This window comes from Felis catus, chromosome C1, assembly GCF_018350175.1.
Source record: "Felis catus isolate Fca126 chromosome C1, F.catus_Fca126_mat1.0, whole genome shotgun sequence".
Classification (NCBI taxonomy): domain Eukaryota; kingdom Metazoa; phylum Chordata; class Mammalia; order Carnivora; family Felidae; genus Felis; species Felis catus.
Genome location: NC_058375.1, coordinates 129,777,656 through 129,790,234, shown reverse-complemented (window position 1 = coordinate 129,790,234; position 12,579 = coordinate 129,777,656). Strand labels below are relative to the sequence as shown.

The window sequence follows — 12,579 nt, the reverse complement described above, 5'->3', positions numbered from 1 at the left end:
AAACATTGGGGTACAAGTGCCCCTATGCATCAGCACTCCTGTATCCCTTGGGTAAATTCCTAGCAGTACTATTGCTGAGTCATAGGATAGATCTATTTTTAATTTTTTGAGGAATCTCCGTACTGTTTTCCAGAGCAGCTGCACCAGTTTGCATTCCCACCAACAGTGCAAGAGGTTTCCTGTTTCTCCACATCCTCTCCAGCATCTATAGTCTCCTGATTTGTTCATTTTAGCCACTCTGACTGGCATGAGATGATATCTCAGTGTGGTTTTGATTTGTATTTCCCTGATGAGGAGTGTCTAGTCTGCCTTTTAGAAATGTATTGGACCTCCTTGTAAATTGGCTGTTTGGAATTTAGGAGTATAACAGTCCATAGAAACATTTTTTTCCCAAGTTTTTATTTAAATAGTCCGTTAACATACAGTGTAACATTAGGTTCAGGTGTAGAGTCCAGTTATTCATAACTTACATAAAACACTCAGTGCTCATCACAAGTGCCCTCCTTAATCCCAGTCCATAGGAACATTATTAAAAATAGTGACATAATTCCTAGGCTAGCCTACTAAAATCCGTTCAACTCCCAATGCAATTGTAGTGTGGTATAACAGTACAGCAAAACCAACAACCACTTATGCTTGGAAATGTTTTTGGATTTCCAGTTACCTCCATTGTGGTCCTGGTTTTATGATCTGATGTTTTCCTTCCACTCCCACCAACTCCACCACTTCCCTGGCTTGCTACAAAGAGACATTTACTTCTCCATCTCATGCCTTCAAACTCTACATTTAGTCTTTGTCAATTCTTTTCAGATGTTCAATGTGCCATCCTTCTATCAATTCAAGGCCCTCATTGTGTGTGGGGGGGTGGGGGGGTATTAAACTGAAATCAGTTCATCTGAATTAAGGTTTCTAAATCTTTATTCATAATTAATATCAGCCTATAGAATAAACCTATACATATAAATACAAACTTATTAAACCAAAATTGTAAAATTACCACCAACCTAAAACCAAATGACCAAAAAACAACAACAACAACAACAACAACAACAACAACAACAACAAAACAAGGCCCTCAATTTTGCTGGCCACTCTACCTGAAACGCTCCGTCATTCATGCTTCTATTGGCTAACTCCAATTTGTCCTTCAGTAGGGGTGTCACCTTTCTGTATAAGTTCCATGGTTCCTCCTTCTCATGTTTCAAGTTTATGTTAGGTCTCCCCACCTTGAAACTGTCCAGAACCTCTGAGAGTGTAGTTAGTGCAAGGAAGAGAGGATGGCCATTCCAGCAGCTCTACTCACATGGAGAAACAGCTGCTGTTTCTATTGGCTGTTGGTGGTACTTATTGTTCCTCATGAGCACTGGTCCTACAGAGATGTCAGAACCTGCTCTTCCACTCCCCTGACAATGACAATGAGACCCCTCCAGGGACTTCCATGTGTTTTTGAAGAAGGGTGACACACCAGCGCCAGTGCTAAACTCAGTCACAGCTGCCCCACTCTTGGCTCCCAGGGTTAGATCCTAGTGCTCAGTTTTTCCATTCACATGGATAGCTCCCTCCCTGAGGAATGAATTCCCACTGACACTGGGTCAGGACTGATCTGTCCTATACCTCACAGATCCAGACTACTCTCTTCCTTCTCTCCCCAGGGATTTACATCTAGTGAATGAGCAGTGTATTAGTTTCCCAGAGCCATTGTAACAAATGAGCACACACTGGATGGCTTAAAATAAGAGAAATTTATCCTTTCACCATTGTGGAGGCTAGAAGTCTGAATTCAATGTGGCAGCAGGGCCACTCTCCCTTCTAAGACTCTAGGGAAGAATCCTTTCTTGCTTCCAGTAGTTTTCTGAAAGTTGACAGCAATCCTTGGCATTCCTTGGCTTCTAGATATACCACTCTAATCTCTGCTTCTATCTTTGAATATCTTTCTCCCCTCTGTTTCTGTGTCTCTGTGTCCTAATTTCCTAAATCCCATCATATTGGGTTTAGGGCCTGTCTTAATTCATTGTGGCCTCATCTTAACTTGATTACATCTACAAAGATCTTGTTTCCAAATAAGGCCACATTCAGAGGTTCCTGGATGAACATGAATGTTGGGGAAAAACTTTTCGACCCAGTGTAAGCAGTTTCACCCTAAATGTTCACAATCCAAATGGTCTCGTTATACCTGTTTTCTCCACAAAATGGCAATAACTTCCCACACTCCCTTAGAAGGTTACTTCTAGCAGTTATAAGATGATTCATCCTCATAAAGGAGATTCCCCAAAAAGGCTGAGAGGTAAGGAGGCAACTAGAGTACAAAATTTAAGGAAGTACTCATTGTCTGTGTCATGTCTGTGTCATGTAGATTATAGGGTTGTGCTTACATGAGCCTTAAATTTTGGGTATAGATCTCTTCTTGCCTCACCCAAGTCCCAACACTATTCCCCAAGGCAACACAAAGAATATACCCATGAAAATGGCAGGTGGGGTGAGCAACTTTCCTGGTATCTTTGTCAACAAAAAGAGAAAAAAGTCTATAGTTTTCATTTGTGGCATGTCACCCTGAGACATAATGATAACAAATGATGGGGTGATTCCTCTGTGTAAGCACTGAGCTAAGGTCTTTTTATATAATTTATTCCTCAGAACCCTAAGAATGTAATATTTTCCCCATTTTATAGATGTAGAAGCATAACTTCAATTCTCTTTCATTTCATAACACTTTGACTGCCATAGTACCTGACACAGCAGGTGTTCAAAAAAATGTTTGAAAAAGAAATCCTGGAATATTTTGAGGGATTTGTTTATTTGACAACTAATCATAGTGGTTCTTTTTGTATTCATCTGCCTAGGCTGCCATAACAAAATACCTTAGACTAAGTGGCTTAAAGAAACTTATCTTGTCATAGTTGTGGAGGCTGGGAATTCCAAGATTAAGGTGTTGGCTGATTTCTCTCTTCTTGGTTTGCAAATGGTCACCTCCTTACTATGTACTCGTATAGTCTTTCTTTGGTAAGTGGAGAGAGAGAGAGAGCACACGCGAGGTCTCTGGTGTTTCTTCTTATAAAGGCACTAATCCCGTTGGGTCAAGGCCCTACCTTTGTGATTTCATCTAACTTTAATTATTTCCTTTCTCCGAATACAGCTGTACTGGGGTTAGGGCTTCAACATATGAATTTTGTGGGAACACAAACACTGAGTCTGTAATACTTTATGTCAGATATTGTTATGGACACTAGCATGTAGAGATGAGTGAGGCATCATCCTATTCTTAAGGAACTTAGAGTCTATTGGAGCAGTTCCCAACTTGAGGATGTGGAACAGGGAAGGAACATTGGAATTACCTATGAAGCTTCTCCCAAACTAACTGGAGGTCATTCTAGGAATCACAAGATTTCTCATCTTAAAGCTTGCTTACCCTGAGACGTACATCACTTCCTAATCCCCAAGTGACCTGCCTAAGCCATGAAAATGCTATTATGCAAATCTCCCTCCTTGTCCAATAATTGAGTTGTGCTTAAGTGCTGTGTAACAACCTCGAATTGTGCTATTTCCTTAATAAAAAAAAGGAGATGTATTTTGGAACATTTTTCCTCTGAAATCCCTCTGCATTAATTAGACCTAATTGTGTAAAGTGATTTTATGATTAATTAAAAATCTAATAAATTATTAATATTCTAATAATGAGGACTCACTAGCATAAAATATTTAGGATTCCATTTTTTTCCATAATTTATTTGATATAATTTGATTATATTTGATATATTTTATTTGATATAATTTATTGTCAAGTTAGTTTCCATACAACACCCAGTGCTCATCCCAACAGGTGCCCTCCTCATGCCCATCACCCACTCTCCCCTCTCCCCCATCCCCATCAACCCTCAGTTTATTCTCGGTATTTAAGAGTCTCTTTGGTTTGCCTCCTTCTCTCTCTGTAACTTTTTTTTCCCCTTCCCCTCCACCCTGGTCTTCTGTTAAGTTTCTCAGGATCTACATATAAGTGAAAACACATGCTATCTGTCTTTCTCTGCCTGACTTATTTCACTTAGCATAACACTCTCCAGTTCCATCCACGTTGCTACAAATGGCCATATTTCATTCTTTCTCCTTGCCAAGTAGTATTCCATTGTATATATAAACCACATCTTCTTTATCCATTCATTAGTTGATGGACATTTAGGCTCTTTCCATAATTTGGCTATTGTTGAAAGTGCTGTTATAAACATTGGGGTACAAGTGCCCCTATGCATCAGCACTCCTGTATCCCTTGGGTAAATTCCTAGCAGTGCTATTTCTGGGTCATAGGATAGACCTATTTTTAATTTTCTGAGGAACCTCCACACTGTTTTCCAGAACGGCTGCACCAGTTTGCATTCCCACCAACAGTGCAAGAGGGTTCCCGTTTCTCCACATCCTCTCCAGCATCTATAGTCTCCTGATTTGTTCCTTTTAGGCACTCTGACTGGCGTGAGGTGATAGCTCAATGTGGTTTTGATTTGTATTTCCCTGATGAGGAGTGACATTGAACATCTTTTCATGTGCCTGTTGGCCATCTGGATGTCTTCTTTAGAGAAGTGTCTATTCATGTTTTCTGCCCATTTCTTCACTGGGTTATTTGTTTTTCGGGTGTGGAATTTGGTGAGTTCTTTATAGATTTTGGATACTAACCCTTTGTCCTATATGTCATTTACAAATATCTTTTCCCATTCTGTCGGTTGCCTTTTAGTTTTGTTGATTGTTTCCTTCGCAGTGCAGAAGCTTTTTATCTTCGTGAGGTCCCAATAGTTCATTTTTGCTTTTAATTCCCTTGCCTTTGGAGATGTGTCAAGTAAGAAATTGCTACGGCTGAGGTCAGAGAGGTTTTTTTCCTGCTTTCTCTTGTAGGGTTTTGATGGTTTCCTGTCTCACATTCAGGTCCTTCATCCATTTTGAGTTTATTTTTGTGAATGGTGTAAGAAAGTGGTCTAGTTTCATTCTTCTGCATGTTGCTGTCCAGTTCTCCCAGAACCATTTGTTAAAGAGACTGTCTTGTTTCCAGTGGATATTCTTTCCTGCTTTGTCAAAGATTAGTTGGCCATACATTTGTGGGTCCAATTCTGGAGTCTCTATTCTATTCCATTGGTCTGTGTGTCTGTTTTTGTGCCAATAGCATGCTGTCCTGATGATTACAGCTTTGCAGTAGAGGCTAAAGTCTGGGATTGTGATGCCTCCCACTTTGGTTTTCTTCTTCAATATTACTTTGGCTATTCCAGGTTTTTTGTGGTTCCATACAAACACCACTTCTATTATTTATTACAAAATTTGATGAAAATATACCTGCAAGGAACTCCACACTTAAAAAAATTTTTTTGTAACGTTTATTTATTTTTGAGAGAGAGACAGAGACAAAGTGCAAGTGGGGGAGGGGCAGAGAGAGAGGGGCACACAGAATCCAAAGCAGTCTCCAGGCTCTGAGCTGTCAGCACAGAGCCCTATGTGGGGCTCGAACTTATGAACTGTGAGATCATGACCTGAGGTGAAGTCGGACGCTTAACTGACTGAATCACTCAGGCACCTCCAATGAACTCCACACTTTGATCATGGTTTCATTTTATTCTATATCCCTGGCTCACTATTTTGGAAAGGAACTAGTAAGTTTGTTATATTGAATACGTCACAGAGAGAAAGGAAGTGGGACTTATTTCACGTGTTTAAGAATCTTTCCCTTCATATCTAGCGGGAATTGGAGGGAATGAATGACCTTCCTGTGTTCTCATTTAGCTTCCTAGAATATCAAATGATTCCTTAGATTATAAATTTCATACACTACAATATGTCAGCATCTAACGCAATGCCTTAACACAGAGAAGATGCTAAAAAATATTTGTTGAATGAGTGAATAAATAGCAAATCTGCTATTTAGCCCTCTTCTTTCTCTATGAAATTGGCTGTTCTATCAGTAAGAGAAATAGAAATTGTTCAATGACTTGAGAAAAGGGCCTAAAAATATGATTCCTTTCATTATATGGGGAGATTTGAAATGTGTGTTAATAAACATGTATACACATATTATAAATATATGTATATGTTGATGCATATAAAATATATACAAAATGTATTATATTGAAATTTAAATTTCTTCATTTAGAATTAATCTTTTATGATGCTACAGATACGTATCTGTTAACAACAAAGTTCTAGAATGCTGTCCCAGAATGTTTTCCCACAAAAATAACTCCCTAGCTACTGGACAGAACTGAAATGTTTTAGTAGAAAATAGTATGCAAATACAGAAGAACACTGACTTTTCTTTTTTTGGGGGGGTTGGGAGGGTAGAGAATATAATTAGTTTGTATGTTAATACACTGCCAACTTGCAAGGAATAAACTTTGTTTGCTTCCAAAATGTGCTTTTATTACTTAGCAGATTCAACCTGTATTTAATCAGACTGCTAAATATTTCTTCTTGTAATGGTGTTAGAAAGATAATAATGTCCTTAAGGAGTTTTCCTCAGGCAGTAAGTATTTGCAAGAAAACATATATACTTATAACATGCTTTTTAATAATTGGACAGGATTTTCCCAGCATTCACCCCCTAGGTCCTAGAAATATTTTAAATAGAACCACAAGATTGACTTTACCTTAGACTTAACATCTATTGATAAGAAGTCATGCTAGAAATTAGAAAGGCAAAAATTGTTTTGTTGCCAATCAGTGATGTTTCAATTTAAACTTAAGTTGTTTGGTACATAAAGTGCCTCAGTTACTACTAGTGATTGATGGGGGTTGTTCTTCAAGTGCTAAACTGTAAAACTATTTTATATAGCTGAAAGATATGGTAATTTTTTTCTCACTGATTCAGAAAAAAAAGTAGTTTAAAAAATAAACTCTGAACTTGAAGAGTTATTTCTGTGGAAATGAAGAAAACAACTTAGGATATTAAGTATTAAAAAATTCACACTCTGAATCTCCAAGCAATTGTAAAAATGTATTCATATTCCTAGGTGGTACATTTTCTTTCTTTCTCTCTCTCCCTTTTATTTATTTATATTTTATAATGAGATGCACCAAGTTTATTTGGGTTAAGTAAAATTCCCCACTTTCAAATGTATGCTGGAAGGGAGCTTGTCTTCTATGTTAATGTTAAAAAGGCTAGCAAAGCAATTTTGTGTTTTGAGAGACTTTTCAGCTTCACTGTGACTGTATAAAGAATGAGAGGAAGATGATGTGTGATTTGACTAGGATTGCCGTTGCTTGCTGGGAGAGCAGTAGCGATCATTCTTCTTGATAAAACTGGACAGAATTAAATCCTGCTTCCTGTCCTCCCACACCCTGTTCTGGTATTCCTAAGGTCCAATGCAGAACACAGGGAAAGCACTGGAACTACTTCAGTCTCCAGTATTGTGTGCCTTAGAAGAGCTGTGTCCTTAAAGACTTGTTTTGGAGGAAGCATTGAGGGGTTTCCAGTGCTGAAATCTCTTGTGAAAATGCGAACACTTTAAATAGTTTAGATAGTTAAATAGTATCTAACTATCTAACTCTTTTGAGCACAGGCCCTAGTTAGAGCCAAAACAGCAAGGAAGTGTTGCTTTCCTTTCCCATTAACACTTATTGAGTGCCCATCATGCATCAGTTGTGGTGGGATGTGATGGGAAGTGCAATTGCTAAGGCTTAGTCTCTTCTTCCAAGGAAGGGTGGGGCAGGAATTTACCTGTGAATATGTGAAAAGCAGGAATAAGACAAAAGGGAGAGTTGGGGCTTGAGGCAGTTGAGGATACCTGCCAAATCCTTCAAATTCAGTTGTTTACCAATATTGTGGTGGCCAAACAGATTAATCCGTGGCATGATTTTTGACCCCTGGGCTGGCTATTTGGTTGTCTATCTACTTTACTATAAAACTTAATAGTATCTCCAGGTGTTTCTCTCCTTAAATATCTCTGAAGCTCTCCAGGAGAGTATAGTGTTCATGAACCATTTCCTACCATTCTCCCATGCTGCTTCCTGCTGGGGGAGCAGAAACTGATGCCCTCCTTGAGGACAGCCACCATATTGACCACTCTTTCTGAGACCTCCATGCCACCATTAGTGGATCTAGAAATCTACCACCGACGGCTCTGCATTCCTTCCTGCCATGAACATTAGCTGATTTGTCCAGGCAACAGTAGCTTCATGAGTGGTAAAATCTCTTTCAATTCAGAGCCACTCACCCTGTGGCCCATAAAGTACATTCGTATTACCAAAATTAATTGTGCTAATAGTAATTGAATTTTCAATGTTATATGTGGGGAGAACCAGAAGTCTCAACTCACCCATAGCTTTGATAAAGAGACGTACTCATGCTTCCAAACTACTTCTATCTTGTATGCTGTCTTCCCTCTCAGAGGTCTTATTGCTCTTCGTTAGAATCTGCCTTGGGCCAGACCCTTGCCAGTTCATTGACTTATTTTAATACCTTTGCATGTCAGCAGAGAAAGGTCTTGGACTCAGATTCATTACCCTTTTTTCTAATAAGTCTTATTTGTTATGTTTTCATTTGTTTTCACAAATAATTACAAAGAAGGCAGGCTGCTAATCTGGCAGCATCGAAAGATGAAATGAATGCACCTGGGTTTATTGGGAAAGGTATGCTAGAATTCAATGGGTAAGTAGAGTTTAAGCCCTGACCCCATTCGTAATGCCATATGACACTAGTCACTGAAAAAAGATTTAACAGAAGTTAGCAAGGGGCTAGGAAAAAGCAGTCAGCAAGAAGTGGTGTGGCCAGGGAAGGAAAGATCTGTGACAGAGGTAATGAATTGTGATGGATACAGACAATGGACTGGAGAAACATCTCTTTTGCATGGTGATTATGTGTCATGAGGAAAGTGATGGCATTTGGGAATGGGAGCAGTGTCATCAGAAATTAGAGATAAAAAAAGATGAAAAAAATAAAAAGAAATTAAAAAAAAAGAAAAAAATTAGAGAATATCACTGACAGAAAAATTAGGAGGGCTCCTGAGTTTGATTCCCTTCCTTGTTTTTACCCAAAGCCAGTAATATATATGAGCATTTTGAAACTATTCCCCAAAGTATTTTTAATGATTATAATTCATAATTAGTTCAACTTTAATACCAGTTCTAAAGAAATGACAGTTTTCTTGTGCTTTACAAAACTATGTTATTATTAATTAACTACTTTTGAATATATTAGGTTTATTCTGGAGTGATGTTAGAAATTCTCCCACCCCCCAGCATTTTCTTGTATAAGTATCCAATGTGTGCGTCTTGGGTCTTTAGAATTTTAACCTTTTAATAGGGGTTAATAGCAGAGACATTAGTTACATTACATTATGGAACAAAGGGGTTGAACATGATTCCATTACTACTTCCACACATAGTAGAATGGTGAACAACAGAACTTACCCTTATTTTGCAGATAGAGAAGGAGGAGGCATAGAGTATTAGCAGAACAAGGTATCCAAAAACATGATTGTGGACAACTGGTGGCTGCTAGCATGATCACTACTACCAGGGGAGGGACCACAGGACTGCAGACTATAACAATAGGAAATTCAGTATTCCCTGAGATGATTTATCTCAGTCCAGGCTGGCAGCCCTGGGAGAACAAGCCCCAGGAAGGGGAACTAGGGATGTGGGGATCAGAACTACAGTCCTGAGGAGCGGGGGTGAGAGCAAGGCACTAGGGAATCCTTGAAGGATACTAAAAGAGATTTAAGTATACAGAATAAAGTAGGAAGGATAGGGTCAGGGCTTGAAAGAACCATGAACTGAATTCATCTGTAACATTCTCCATACGTTCTAGACGGCATCATCATCAAGTACAGGGATTTGGAGCTCGTTCCAATTCATGAACCTTGGGGGATTCCATTTTGATTGACTGGAATTACTCCATATTCACTGGTACATGACAATGAGCACCCTCAGACTTAAAACTGGCAGCACGTTCTCCAGTGTCTCTTCTCTTCTCTCACCATGTGATTGTGTAGCTGTGCTAAAAAAGAGACTGATTAATATACTAGTAAGTATTATTTGAATATAAGACTATGCTAAATACATCATACCTATTGCCTCATTTAATTCTTAAATCTTAAAACTGCATATTAGGAAATTGAAATAGAGGAATTGGGATTTGGGTCATCTTTCTTGAAAGCTCTTAACCGGGGTGCCTGGGTGGCTCATTCAGTTGAGCGTCTGACTTCGGCTCAGGTCATGATCTCGCGGTCCATGAGTTCGAGCCCTGCGTCGGGCTCTGTGCTGACAGCTTAGAGCCTGGAGCCTGTTTCGGATTCTGTGTCTCCCTCTCTCTCTGACCCTCCCCCGTTCATGTTCTGTCTCTCTCTGTCTCAAAAATAAATAAATGTTAAAAAAAAAAGCTCTTAACACTTGACGTTTTTATATATAAAAATGCTGTGTGCACCACACTCCCCCCCACCCCACAAAGTGGAGCAAACAGTTTCTTACCCTACCTCCTTTCCAATTATTCAGTTAACAAAGTGTTTGACATTGACATTTTTGAGACTTCCTTTCATGTTGATTATAACGTATTAGTAATTTACAAGAGGAAGTTCCCTAGTATAGCTGTGCTTTTGGACATCTCCTGTGGGAGATGATACAACATCATATATAATTATATAGCCCTCAGCTTTCTTGGTTTAAATCAAGTTTTTCATTATATCAGATGTGTATCCTCAGGAAAGCCACTCATCTTCTCTGAGCCATTTTCCTCATCTGTAAAATAGGGATAATAAATAAAATAGAGTTATTTTGAAGATTAAATGAGATCATGTGTATAAGGAGGCATGGTTTCTGCTTCATGCAGTCTTGAGCCTGGTAGGGGTGGGTAAACAGGCAAACTGATAAAACCAAAACAAAGATGAAAACTACCCATAATAAATGTATTAACAAATTATAATGTATTGTGAAAAAAATAATTTTATTTGAGACATAAAGGGTGCAAGGTATATGATTTAAATCGTGCTTATACTTTATCTTAAATACAATGGGAAGTTCTTGAAGGCTTTTAAGAAAAAGTGACATAATGGGATTTTCACTTTAAATCAAAAAATTTTTTAATGTTTATTTATTTTTCAGAGACACAGAGAGACAGAGCATGAGCAGGGGAAGGGTAGAGAGAGAGGGAGACACAGAATCCGAAGCAGGCTCCAGGCTTTGAGCTGTCAGCACAGAGCCCACTATGGGGCTTGAACTCATGGACTGCAAGATTATGACCTGAGCCAAAGTCAGAGCTCAACCAACCAATCCAGCCAGGTGCCCTGCAATTTTCACTTTCAATTGGTCATTTGGGCTGCCATCTGGAGAATGAATGGAGGAGGGAGGAGGGCAAAAAAGGGCAAATGCTGGGAGGCCAGGTAAGCAATCAGAATGAAAAGAGAAATGTAAGTAATTTAAGTAATATTTTGAAAGTCAAGTTAGCCAGATTTTATAGTGGACTAAATATAGGAGTCAAGGAAAAGTGGTAAGGTATCAAGGACAATTCTCAGATTTTTTTGGCTTTAACAGTATAGAGATTGAGAAATCGAGAGAGGAAGCAGATTTGGTGTTAAAGAAGGATGATCAAGAGATCAATTTTGGAGAGGCTAAATTTTAGAAACATCTGAGATATTTGAGCAGATGTATAAGCTAGGGAAGAGGCTATCACGTTTAAGGTCTGTACTGGGCATTACATTCAGGAAGCACCAAAATTTGTATGGTTTCATAGCCATAGGAAAGGATGAGATCATTGAAGCAGTGCGTAGAGAAGGGGGTAGAAAAATTAGCCCTAAAGATACCCAATATTGAAAGGTAGAGGGGCTATTAAAAGAATAGAAAGATCTTAGGAGTGACAAAAATAGAAAGAAAATGAAGATTTACTGTCTGTATGGCACAATTTTATACTGCAATAGAATATTTAATTTTCTACTTCTTCTTACCTAGTTGTATTATTTTTCTAATGAGATGAACATTTTTAGGTAAAGATTATGATTCTTCCTCCTCTGGGTGCTTTATATTGCAAGGGCCCAAGAAATATTTTTGATTGATTTGAGAAGAGATGATAAAATAAAGATTCTAACTTACATCAGAACACTGAAAGTGATCTTACCTTACATATCAAATACTTATAGTCTTTAATGGACCATTAGGAAGACTTTAACTCATCTCTTTGCATAAGCGAGAAGGAAACTTTTCATAGCAAAACCATTTTATTACTTGTCTACTTAAATCAGATATCTTATTTGTTAGTCGATTAGGGCCATTCAATTGCAATAAAGACTCTAAATCAGAGGTTGACAAAATAGGCAAGTATCTGATTATGTTTCTGGACTTATTCAATGGCTAATCAAAACTATAATCTTTACTTGATTACATGTAAGAGGGGGTAACACTTCAGTTTTCTATCAGTTAATCATGAAACCAAAAAAATCTGTTAAAATACTTCATAGCCTTTATACCACCTGCCCACAGGTACACTAATTACTGGAAGGCAAAAAAAGAAGAGTAGGAAGAAAGATTATTTCTAAGAGGATTTTAGCTTTGACACGTATTTAAATTATGGCTGCATGATTGTCGAGACAGATCCACAGAATAAATGAAAGCATTTTAGTGGAAGAT

The 12,579-nt window shown here is 38.3% G+C and overlaps 1 long non-coding RNA gene across 3 annotated transcripts in view; it reads left to right on the top strand.

Moving 5' to 3' along the window:
• LOC111561846 overlaps positions 1-12,579 on the top strand; it is a 388,482-nt gene that overhangs the window by 113,837 nt on the left and 262,066 nt on the right. The window contains exons 7-8 of one of the 3 annotated variants that reach the window (XR_006583157.1): positions 9,773-9,988; positions 11,062-11,114. The exons of the other annotated variants lie outside the window; for them this stretch is intronic. This is a non-coding gene — a long non-coding RNA (uncharacterized LOC111561846). Of the gene's footprint in view, positions 1-9,772; positions 9,989-11,061; positions 11,115-12,579 lie in introns of those variants that run through there. 3 annotated transcript variants of the gene reach the window in all.